The sequence below is a fragment of the Gymnogyps californianus genome, chromosome 2 (genome assembly GCF_018139145.2).
Source record: "Gymnogyps californianus isolate 813 chromosome 2, ASM1813914v2, whole genome shotgun sequence".
NCBI classification, from domain to species: Eukaryota; Metazoa; Chordata; class Aves; order Accipitriformes; family Cathartidae; genus Gymnogyps; species Gymnogyps californianus.
In genome coordinates, this window is record NC_059472.1 from 93380359 (window position 1) to 93392523 (window position 12165).

Below are 12165 nucleotides of genomic sequence, written 5' to 3' on the forward strand. Positions count from 1 at the left end.
GCAGTTTTCCTAAAATGATAGAATGATCAGTACAAAACCTATGAAATTTAGGAAAAAATCTGCCATTATATTTGGTTCAAATACATGTGTCTTAACTAGTAAATATTTAAGCAGATGATGCAATTTTTTCTTTAACTTCAGCAGGTTTGTTATTTATTTTAATTCTGTCAGACTTTATTGTTGATACAGAGGCTAGCTGACAGGCAGGGGTTATTCAAAACAAGTGGATGTCAGTCCTCCATCCAGTGTCAGCTTCAGCTGATATTTCTTATTGGCAACAATAGAAAATCTTCAGTTCTGGCTTCAAAAGCCTCTGGAATTGAGGACTTTTTGACACTGTCAAGGAACCTCTCCAGTTTTAGGCAATACCTGTCCCAGTAGCCTGTGGTCTCTGAGGAGAGCAAGAGTAGCTGCTAGTGCCACTGCAGTCAGCTGAATTCCAATGGTTGCAGCTTGGTGCAAACAGAACAGCTGTGCAGCAGAGTTTTCGTGTTGAACTATTTCTCAGCTGATCTAAGAGGGAGCATAATTTATCTTTTCCTCCTGTATGTGAAGATGTAATTTGTGTCTTCACCTGAGGTCCTACCTGTAGAAAGTTTGGCTCAATCTACTGTGCCAATTTCCGTTTCCTTCTCCCTCATGGTGACAAGGAGCTTCACATTTAACATACTTAGTTTGCCAAGCATTCAGAAAAAACAAGATACCAGCCTGATGCAGTTAGAATGTGTTTTTATTACCTTGGTGTACACTACTATAATTTAAAAATTAAAAGCTGTTTAAAAGTGTTTGATAGAATATGATTCCTTTAAAACCTTTTTAATAATACTTTATCTCCATACATAGGGTAAGTGGCATTAAACCTCTGAAGAACCTTTATGTGTATATTGACCCGTACACAGAAGGCAGACCAGTCTGTGATACTACTGCAGATAGAGCGATCTTCTACAGTATGTGTAAAATTGTAACTCGGTGGAGGATGTTGGGAAGTGGCAATTGCTTGAAATTAATAAAGTACGCTTAAAACTTACTTGCATCCTGTCTTCTGTTGTGTTTACAAATGTCATATGGCAAAGCTGCTAAATATATGAACAGTTTTTAAATACACTAAAAGCATAGTTCTTTGAATGGGGTTGTCTTTGAATGGGGTTGTATCAGAGGTATTAAAGAATCTGTGAAAAAGTCTTCCTGAATATGTGTAAAATGGAGCTGTTGTCTTGTTAAGGTGCCTCTCTCCTGGTTTTGGAAGCCCTGTCAGTGCCAAAGAATTAATGTGGATTTCACTGTGATTTTCCCCATGCTTTTTTTTTAATCTTTTATAGGGAGGTACTAGCCGGTATGAGTTAGGGGATGAAAGAATTACATTGTATTACAGTGAAGGGAAGCCAGATATAGATTAATCTTTGTAAGAAAAAAATTGAGGCTGGTCAAATGGGAGAAGCAGCATGGTGAAGTGGGATGGAGTGTGTATTTTCACTTCTTAACTTGTAAATTATGTATCAAATTACTAATGTAAGTATATTTGTTGTTATGTGGGTACAGAAGCGAAACTACCAAATGTGTCTCCTAGACTTTCATGTCTTAGTTTTGTTCATCTAAATATGTAAATAACTAAAACTTACTTTGAACTCGTGACAAATAATTACTTTCTCTAAATGAAAAACTTGGCCCTTCCTTCCATGATACACCTTTTGAATTCTTCATTGTCTCAGTTATTGCCTCATAAACACTCATTTTGGTGATTGTGGTAGGTATGAGCTAATTATTCATAAAATAGCGAAAACACCTGAAGAATACTTACAAAGATTCAGTGTTCAGTTAAGTTAATGAGAAATAATGTAAAGCTACTTATGGGCAGGTAGAAATAAATAGGTCATAACCCAGAAAGTAGATAGTGATATAGTCACTGTCTATATGGTCCAGTCTCAAAAGTGTTACTTTTCAAGTGAGAGTGCAACAGCTGTGGCTCTGTGTTCTTGTAAAAAGAAACTAGGAGGCAGTAACTGAGGACAACTGAAGTATGCCCTATTAAAAAGAATGGGACTGGTACCAAGAATAACAAGCAAAGAAAGTCCATATGGCTTTAAAAAGAAAGGGAGTTGATAAAGGAGGTTATTGGGCACAAGAGGGCATCTGCAGTCATGCTGGAATGAAGAAAAGTCTTTTGACTCTTCTGCCCTGCCACCAGCTTGACGTGCAAGATGCCTGGCATTTTGGGGGAGCTGCTTTCTCTCCAAGGGCTCCCATTGAGCAAGGACAGAATGCCAGCACCTGGAGCCTGTGGTACCCCCATAGTAAGCCGCCTCTGCATTCACAAGGAGCAAACCAATCCTCCTCTTCAGAAAAGAAAGCACTCTGGTTTCCAGTAATGTCAAAAACCCTAATCCTGTATTGTTACAGGAAATGGATCTTTTCATAGACTGTTAAACTGTCTCTTTGACATGTTCTACAAGTCTTTGAAAGCCTGTTTAGACCTGCAGCTACACTAGACCTGTCCCTTTGGGTAGGTAGATTTATCATAGAATCTGATACATTATCAGGCAGAAGTACAATTTCTTAGAGGATGCAGGTGAATTTCTGCATGGAAAGACTTTCTTGATGGAAAGACTGGTAACCACGTTAAGACATCTGCTGTCAAAGCAGAATAAATGGTAATAGTCTGGTTTTGACATTCTGCATATCCACTTTTCTAACAGTTCCATAGCTGCGCTTTGCCACTTGCAAAACTCCCTGGCTAAATGCGGGTTTTTTTTTTTAGTTAGCGCAAGCTGGAAATAACAGCCACTTCATTCCTTGCATCCTGATTGGAGTATAAGGGTCTAAAAATGGATTGGTGCAGCTTCTTCTGCAGATAACAACAGAAGGAAAATACTCTGAGGAAAGTAGCCTGTCTTGTAGGCTGCTGGAAATTATGGTGATGTAATGGGAGGCCAGTAGTGTGCACCGAACAGCTTACTCAGGCTGTGAAATTTCCATCCTTGGAGGCAGCCAGCATTGAACAAGATGCAATGCCAAGCAAACTAATTTACCTCTGCAGCTGGCCCTGCTTTGAGCAGGGGACAAAACCAGATGACTTATAGCAGTCCTCCCCAATCTATATTCTATGATTCGGGGGGGGTTTCTGTCATTTGTAAAGGTTCATTTACTAGCAGCATTGGTTTTTATGCTAAGTTCCTTGCAAGGAATGAGGCTTTGGTTCTAAAGTAATGAAAATGTTTAAGTCTTATCCTTTTGTAAGTAAGTCCCATACCTCACTGCTACCATAATTCTTGCCCAATGTATAAAAACCTCCATTAGAATAAATGGGAGAATATTCTTCCTGCAATTTATTGAATTTGAGCTGAACTCTAGCAAAGAGTAAGAATGGCACTGAACACATTACAAGCAGGAGCAGCAGAACTAATATTCATGATTTTTGGCAAAGCCAAGTTTCTTCTGCAAACTCTCTTGACAGTGGCTTTGAGCTGTCACACTCGCCAATCTGTGAATTTATCTGTATTCTTTCTGCTCCTAAACCCTGTTCTCAAATGAGGAAGCTGAACTTCACATGCTACCTGTAAAAGGAGCTTCACCTTATCTAAATACACCTAAAGCTCAGATATTCTACAAATCGATCTCCTATGTTAAAATAAAGCTCATCCTAAAAACATTATCCAGATGAGATATACTCAGTATAGAACAGCCCTGCATTTGGGCTGCAGTCTTTCCATGGGAAAGAACAAAGTTCTGCTCAACTAAAGCCAAGCTGACCTTCGTGCCATGCTCACTTGTGCAGCTACTAGACATCTGGAAAGGTAACACACAGAATTCCATACACAATTTTACAAAATTTAGTCTGGATTTAATATCCAGACAGATTAAGCCCGCTGGCTGAATCCGGTAAAGGCACCATTCCCTTCAGCCTCTTGAATGAAGATTTCTCATCATGGCTGAACAAGAGGACTGCCTGCAATCACTCTTCCTTTGAATGGTCTCCCACACACAGGAAAACGGCAGTTTAGTCACTCTTTCTGGGAGTTTTTAAGTTAAATCTGAAACACACACAACGCCTATCCATTTTCTTCCCCTAGGAGGCTTAAATTAAATAAATCTGGCAGGGAAAATTTAGGCATAGAGTTCCCTGCCTCTTTCACAGAACATCCAGGCACTCTGACAGGATAGGAAACGGGTGATTCCACAACCTGACCCAAATTGCTCTGCTAGCTCATTAAAGCTAATATACCAAGTCCATGCCTATTTGCAAGTAATTAATCTATTTCTGTTCATAAAGGCTTAATAAAAAATTCAGCTATGTTTACATAAGAATCCCAAATAAGACCTAGGTCAACAAGCTTTTTTCTTAAGGTTTTTCTTCTTTAAAAATAATTCAGAAATTCTCTTACCGTGTGGTAAATCATGCAGTACTTGCATATATGCAATTAAGAGCAATTTAAGACATCTCACAGAAGATCTGCATACCTGAAGCAACACCTGAATTTTAAAGTGAGAAAAGCTAGCAAAATTCATGTGTGGGAAGCTCCTGTACACAGATGGAGAAATGAATGCAATCTAAACACATACTTAATGGTAACAACCCTCTTTTACAGACAAAAAGATGAAATAAAGTATGTAATTTACTTGTAGAAGCTTAAGGAGGTTTTCTTGGAATAGTCATCATAGTCCTCCTGTCCTGGTTTTGGCTGGGACAGAGTTAACTTTCTTTTTAGTAGCTGGTACAGTGCTGTGTTTTGGATTTAGTGTGAGAATAATGCTGATTGATAACATGCTGATGTTTTAGTTGTTGCTAAGTAGCACTTATCTTAAGCCAAGGACTTTTCAGTTTCCCATGCTCTGCCAGCAAGCAGGTGTGCAAGAAGCTGGCAGGGAGCACAGCCAGGGCAGCTGACCCGAACTAGCCAAAGGGGTATTCCATACCATGGAACATCATGCCCAGTATATAAACAGGGGGGAGTTGGCCGGGAGGCGTGGATCGCAGCTCGGGAACTAACTGGGCATCCGCCAGCGGGTGGTGAGCAATTGCATTGTGCATCACTGTTTTTTTTTTCCTTTCCCCCCACCCTTCCTTTTTTTGTTGTATTCCTTTTCATTACTATTATTATATTTCATTATTACTATTGTTAGTATTATATTTTACTTTAGTTATTAAACTGTTCTTATCTCAACCCACGGGTTTTACTTTTTTTCCTTTGCTTTCCTCCTCCTCACCCCACTGGGAGGGGGAGGGGGAAACGGCTGCGTGGTGCTGAGTTGCTGGCTGGGGTTAAACCATGACACCTCCAAAATCCAAGAGTCCACAGGAACATGTTCTAGTCCTAGATTCTGAGAGAGGGGTAAATGTATTTACTTAAATCACATATGTATTTCATTTACAAGGCCACCCATTATTTGGTCTCGGGCAACAGTCAAGCTATCAGTAAGCTATTTTACAATTTTTTCTATTTATACCAAGGTAAATACGAGTAATTTCACTGCAGTCTAAAAAGCTTTCAGCCCACACTAGTTTTAGGCAGTTGGAATGTGGTCGAGACTGTATCTAAGTCATACCACCACTTTTACACTGTTTCAATGTATTTATGCTAAGTAATACAACTGCAAGTAACAAGCAGTCTGTATGCCACGTTTTATTACTGTTTTATGAATGTTTGAAAAAATCTGTAATTATAGCAAGGATAAGCCCTTTGGAAGACGGTTATGTGCTGGCTAGTTTTATAACGAGGTCTTACAAGATGTCTCAAGATCCTGGCACATAAAATGAATGAAATTTGGTTGTTTTTATAACACAGTTGTATTCAATTCCCATGAGGTATTACCTATCACTTCTAAACAGTAAGAAAACACTTACTGACTTAACTTATAAACTACACTAAACCAGCAGCGCTGACTGAGACTTACTCACAACAAGTAGCAATTCAAGAGATTAATGTTTTTCAGTATTAGTGTATTTCAGCTTTGCATGGCAAGAGAGAGATTTTAACCTTTTTGACAAGACAAAATCTTACTCATTACTGAGCTCCCTCTGAAGAGGTTTTGGCCCTATATTGTTCATATACAATGGTATAAGAAAGAGTAGGTGGCAGCCGTATTTGATGACTGTAACTTTGAAGTTGCTAGAACAGCCAAATGAGAGCTTGGTTCAGCAACAGAGCAAGAGGAAGATCTCCTCACGGGCATATGGTTTGAGTTTAACATTGTGGGCGTCTCAGAGCTCTCTGGAGCATCGCGTGATGCTCTAACGTCCCTCATGGCTGAACTGCCAGTGGTGGGTGTTCCACTACGCACCTACCTGTCCCACAGCACTGGAGAACTCATTTTGAACAGCTCTGCTCACGCATACAGCAGCTGGAATTTTTTCTTGATTAAAAGCTATCTGAAGACAGGGAGAATGAAATGGCCCTGGCTGACTGATGCGTAGACTTTGAAGTAGGTCAATTGCTGACAACCATCAGGGGAGAAGCTGTGAGGTCTTGGTCTTCTCCTGGAATGTAGACAGATGCTGCATTCCTTCCGTTTCCAGTAGATGAGAGAACAGTTTCACATCAGAGCCTTCTGGGGACAGATCAAAACCTAACTTGTGGTTATCCTATTTTGAAAACAATACCTTTTGTAAAGACTAATGAATGGTGGGGGAGGGAGGAGAGGGGAATATTTTGTTTTCATGTCTGGATGTTAGTTCCTCAGTTTTTTTCTATTGCTTATGGCTTTAACTTCAAATCCATGCTTTTGAAATATTTAGGTAAACCATCATTTACCTTTTCATTCTCAGATGCATTATTTCCTTCCATTAAAAGGCTGTCCTCTGTATTACCATTTTGTAACCCAAAACTACATTTGGAAACAGAGAGGGTATCTTCAGTACTACATTCAGTAGCAGGCTCAAAGTTAGAAATAACAGCTTCAGTTCTAGTATTGAAAAAATATCCCAGTCTCCTTTCGTCCAGCAGATTAGTAGTGGTGTCTGCTGAAGAGCAGTATAAGATGCTGTTTAATATTCATTCACATTACCTCCCACTGCATGATTAGCAGCAAAGAAGATTAAGAATTATGTGAATACCTGTGTTAAGATACTGCCCAGAAGAAGAAAAAGTGATATCAAGGTGTTTTATCTGCAACAGGAATGGTAAAGGGAAATGAAGCTGGAAAGGCACAAGCGAAACTGTGGTTTGTTTTAAGCTGATCTTGCACAAAACGCAAGTGAAAGGAGTTAAAGAAAGTTTAAATTGTTTCTTGGTTTACCACCCATCACAGAAGTAAAATATTATCTGCCTTTGCTGACCACTGCTTAAGCCACTGGACTTCCACAAGGTTTTACGGAGTAGGGAAGGAGAGGTTGGCAGAAGCCACCATCATGGTTCTCCTAGTTGCCAGTTGACTCCCAGTAGAGACAACCAAGCATACTTTAACTGCTTTTCTGATTTCCTATGGCACAGATGGTGCAACTGCTGCAGGAATGTCCTGTAATGGGAAGCGCAATCTCACAGAGATTCTTCCTAAATCTTTTGAAATATGTAGTTTACAAAAAACTTGCAAAAGCATATGAAAAACCCTTCAAAAGCTTACCGGTGTGCTCTCTGCTAGCTACAGCACAGAGTAGCAAAACTTGGGAGAATTCCCCACTCTACCCCATTAGTGTCACCTTTCTCTGTTTCCAACAAGCACAAAGGAAGAGCATGTTCTCAGAGATGAAGAACTATGAAGGGAGTGAAGGGCTTGGGAAAGGGAAGTGCTTAACAGAAGTATTTTTGCACGTATTTTGGGTTCTTACCTATATGGCAGAATTTGTTCTCCCTTGATGGATAGAATAGTGAGAACTAAATTTCAAACTAACATACTTAAGGTTTTGCTAAAATAAGATAATATCTATTGAAATATTCCTGAGGTAACCATTTTAGAGCAATTATGTCAGTTCTTGGTGTATCTAATTTCAGCATCACTAGAAGATAATCTAATCATCAGTAGAATCATCAAAAGAAAATTCAGCAGTAGTAGTATGAGTGGAAAGGTGCTTCTCTATTGAAATTCAGCCTGTTGATCATGAACAATCCAACTCACCAAGATGACCTTGAAACTTGGTGTTAGCCCCATATTTTATAACATAATGCTCTCTTCTGACATCCAACTCATTCATGAACACACTGAGCAAAAGCAACACCAGAATAAACTCCTGTCAGATCCCAGGCTATGCCCTCTCACTTTGATAACCTGATGACATCTGCTTAGTAGAGTGTTTCAGCCAGTTCTACAACTCTACAATTGTGATTTAATCTAGATCACATTTCCTGGAATTGTTTACGCCAGCTGCATAGCAGAACAGCACAAAAACCTTACCAAACTTTAAATTAGATTCACTGCTGTTCGCTTATACACCAAGCCAGTCACACTAATGAAGGAAATTAGATTAGTTTGATATTGTTTGTCCTTGACAAATACAGACTATGTTTCTTCTGTTTTATTACTGCAGAGTAGGGAGGAGATTTCCAAGAAACTCTCTGCACTAACTGTATGCACTTAACTGTACCTTCTGCTACTTCTCCTTGTACAATAGTAGACCTTGATAAAAAACCTTAGCATTCTATCCTTGTATCACAAAAGAAAGGTAAAGTCACACATATTTAGAAGATCAGGGCTAATGGAACAATATGATCAGAAGTTAGCTTCTGCCCTTTTGTTCCTCAGACATATTTTTTGTAAAAAGTTTTAAAATGCTACTCAAATGTAATCACTTTAAATGTCAAAAAGAAACAGAACAATATTCAGCAGTGCTGTGAGACAGCAAAAATATCACTTCAATCAATGCAAATTGTAACAACTTTCAGATTGTTTCATTATCTTCTTGTAGGTATGTTGTTACAAACTCCATGGAATTTCTGTAGGTACTTTAATTTCTATATTTTTTTAATCTTTGCAAATCCTTTCCAGATTTTAAAATTAACCTTCATATCAATAGGTAAAGAATTCCTTATTTCATATCTGTAAGATTAGTTACACTACTGTCCTGGTTTCGGCTGGGACAGTTAACTCTCCTCTTAGTAGCTGGTACAGTGCTGGGTTTTGGATTTAGTGTGAGAATGATGTTGATAACACTCTGATGTTTTAGTTGTTGCTAAGTAGCGCTTATCTTAAGCCAAGGACTTCTCCGTTTCCCATGCTCTGCCAGCAAGCAGGTGTACAAGAAGCTGGGAGGGAGCATAGCCATGACAGCTGACCCGAACTAGCCAAAGGGATATTCCATACCATGGAACATCATGCTCAGTATATAAACACGGGGGAGTTGGCCGGGAGGCGTGGATCGCAGCTCAGGCATCGGTTGGTGGGTGGTGAGCAATTGCATTGTGCATCACTTGTCTTTTCTTGGGTGTTATTTCTTTTTTGGTTGTATTCCTTTTCATTACAATTATTATTATTCTTAGTTAGTAGTGTATTTTATTTTTACTTTAGTTATTAAACTGTTCTTATCTCAACCCACGAGTTTTACTTTTTTTTTCCTTTCCTCCTCCCCACCCCACTGGGAGGGGGGAAGGGGAAGCAGCTGCGTGGTGCTTAGTTGCTGGCTAGGGTTAAACCACGACAACTACTTTTATCTAAAATGCCAGATAAAAAAAATACATTTGCAATAGACATTTTACTGGCTGAAAAATGTGAAACCCTACACATCACAAAAGGTTAATTAAGGTGAAGGTATACTATCATGAGGGATACAAACTGGAGATACCATCAGTTTATTTACACATACTTTTAGGGAAAACAAGGTAAGTGAATTATTCAAAGTTCAGGTTGAAGTTTTTGATCTGCATAAACATTTCCTATACATTAGAACATATGGTGCATAAGAAATGTTGTTTGCAATCGAAAGTACTGACATGGTTCTTACAGTTCTAGGGTCTTAACTAAATTGGAAGAGAAAGCCCAGTGCCAACAAAAGAAAAATGGCCAGACAAAAATCTCGCTCTCTGCCGTATACTACTTCTTTAATAATGAAAACCAGCATCAGACAGAGTATACAGGGAATCTATTGAAGAAATTACACTAATAATGGAGTTAACGAATTGTATACTTAGATATCTACAAGCATCCTCAGGGTGTAACTATAGCGCAAAATAACATGCTCTAGAAGAGGCTAAAGGCTTTTACTTAAACATACTGTTTGTTACCTCTGAGTGCCCTTCCTTAACTTTAATGAAAACAAATCTACATCAATTAATAAAAGCCCTTTGAGTGCTCCAGTTAGATAATATATAAGCTGATAATTACCTGTTGATATTTAATTCCACGGAGTGCTAACATGTCTTTGCATGCATTGCTCTCACCTGTTCAGCCTGGCTGGCTGGCTATGACATTAACTACTCAATTTAATTTGATACAATTATTGAAACATTATTTTACCTGCTTACAGCAATTTTGCCTTCATTATGTGTCTTCTTCCAGGCATGAAACATTCCTTCTTCACTGATATTTTGAGTTAGCTAAAGCAAGGAGAACAGTTTTGTTTAAATATCAGAAACATGTTTCAGAATGAGCACAAGGAATACAAAATAAAAGAGGATACCTAATTTATTTGGCCAACAAAGTTCACCTGTGTTGCGCTACACTTATTTTCAGATGACCTCAAATCTAGCAATAGGTCTGCTGGAAGTCTGCAAGAGTTCTGCAAAAAGAACAAACCAATTTGGAATATAGTGCATGTGAAAACACTTCTCAGAAATTATCGCTTACTTTTTTTTTCTGTGATCTTTTACTGGAAAGTTTTAACCTGTTACAAGCATGTATCTGTTAGTTTCAGTGAGCTGAACTTGGCTTTTAACAACATACCTCAAATGTTGTGTCTGCATTTGAACAAGATGGGGATTTTAGGTAGGGAGGAAAAACTTCTATAAAACTAACTACCATAGTTGGAGAAAAGAGGTGTGCTTTTGAGGACACATGAAGAAAGAGCTATGTCCCAGAAAAATTTTCAACTTTTTACACTACACTAACCACTCTAACAAAGGCTATCTTCCTACAAACCTTGTTTTGTTTCTATTCCTAGCACACTATGTCTCTAACATAATATAGGTGCATGTAAACTTTGCACTCATGAAAAGTGCTGGTTCATGAGGTTTGCAACTCCCAGAAAAGAATGTCTCAGCCTGGAGTGCAGAGCTCAGGGCACCCCTGGGACAGCAGAAGGATTCATGTAGGGATGAACGCTGCGCTGCAACCCCTCTGCAGCAGTGCTATGACCAACCGTCCGCATGCAGCTCAGCACTCCTTCAAATGACACTTCTCACCTGTACCCACTTGTGGCAGACTATTAGATATGAGGTCCTCATCAGTGTCCTACCAGCTCTCAGCCTGACCTTCGGGTGGCAACGAGAGAAGGCCTGAGGAGAGTCTGGGTGTTTTCTGTCAGAAGAGGAAAAAACACCCTTTGATCCAGAGAGTAGCTACTGCCTGACATGCTTACTATTGAATTTTCAGTCTTACAGATTTATGTTTTAATCCCAAAATTTCGGACAATATGACAATAGCAACCTTAGCCTTTTTGCTCCAGTCCTCTGCAAACCCCAAACTGATTGCCTTGCTAAGCTCTGCAGGCTTTGCTGCCAGTTCTGTTAGTCGTCATCTTGTGCTGTGAAACCATCTCGGTGACAAGCTGCTGAACTGCTATCACAGGTGTGTTCCACTGCAACTAATTAAAGCAATATCATGTTAAACACTCTATACAAACTGCTTTCAACTGTACACATCTTGATTATATTGAATGGAGAAGTGGTTAATAAGCCACAAAAGGATTTAATTTGGGGTTTTTTCCCCCCAGGTTTTAGATGTTGCATTCTAGACCTATTCCACCTACTTAGGGCTAAACTGTATTGATACTACATTTCACCTGTTGCAGGCAATACGGAATGCATTTTAAAGTTTGCTCGGTTGCAAATCAAAAAGGAAAACCAATCCTCCAAGAAAATTTTGAGAATAAAAATATTCTGTTTAGTTACTACAAGAAGATTATGTAATGTGCATAGTTGTCTGTCCATAAGCATCTAGGAAAGGTTATAGATGGAGGAAACCTTTAAAGAATGGCCATGGTTTAGAGTTTTTCATCATAAATTCTAACTTGTTTGAAAAACTTGTAAGTCCTTGTTTAGATATGAGATCTACTACATTACCCTCACGGACATGTTCACATTCAGC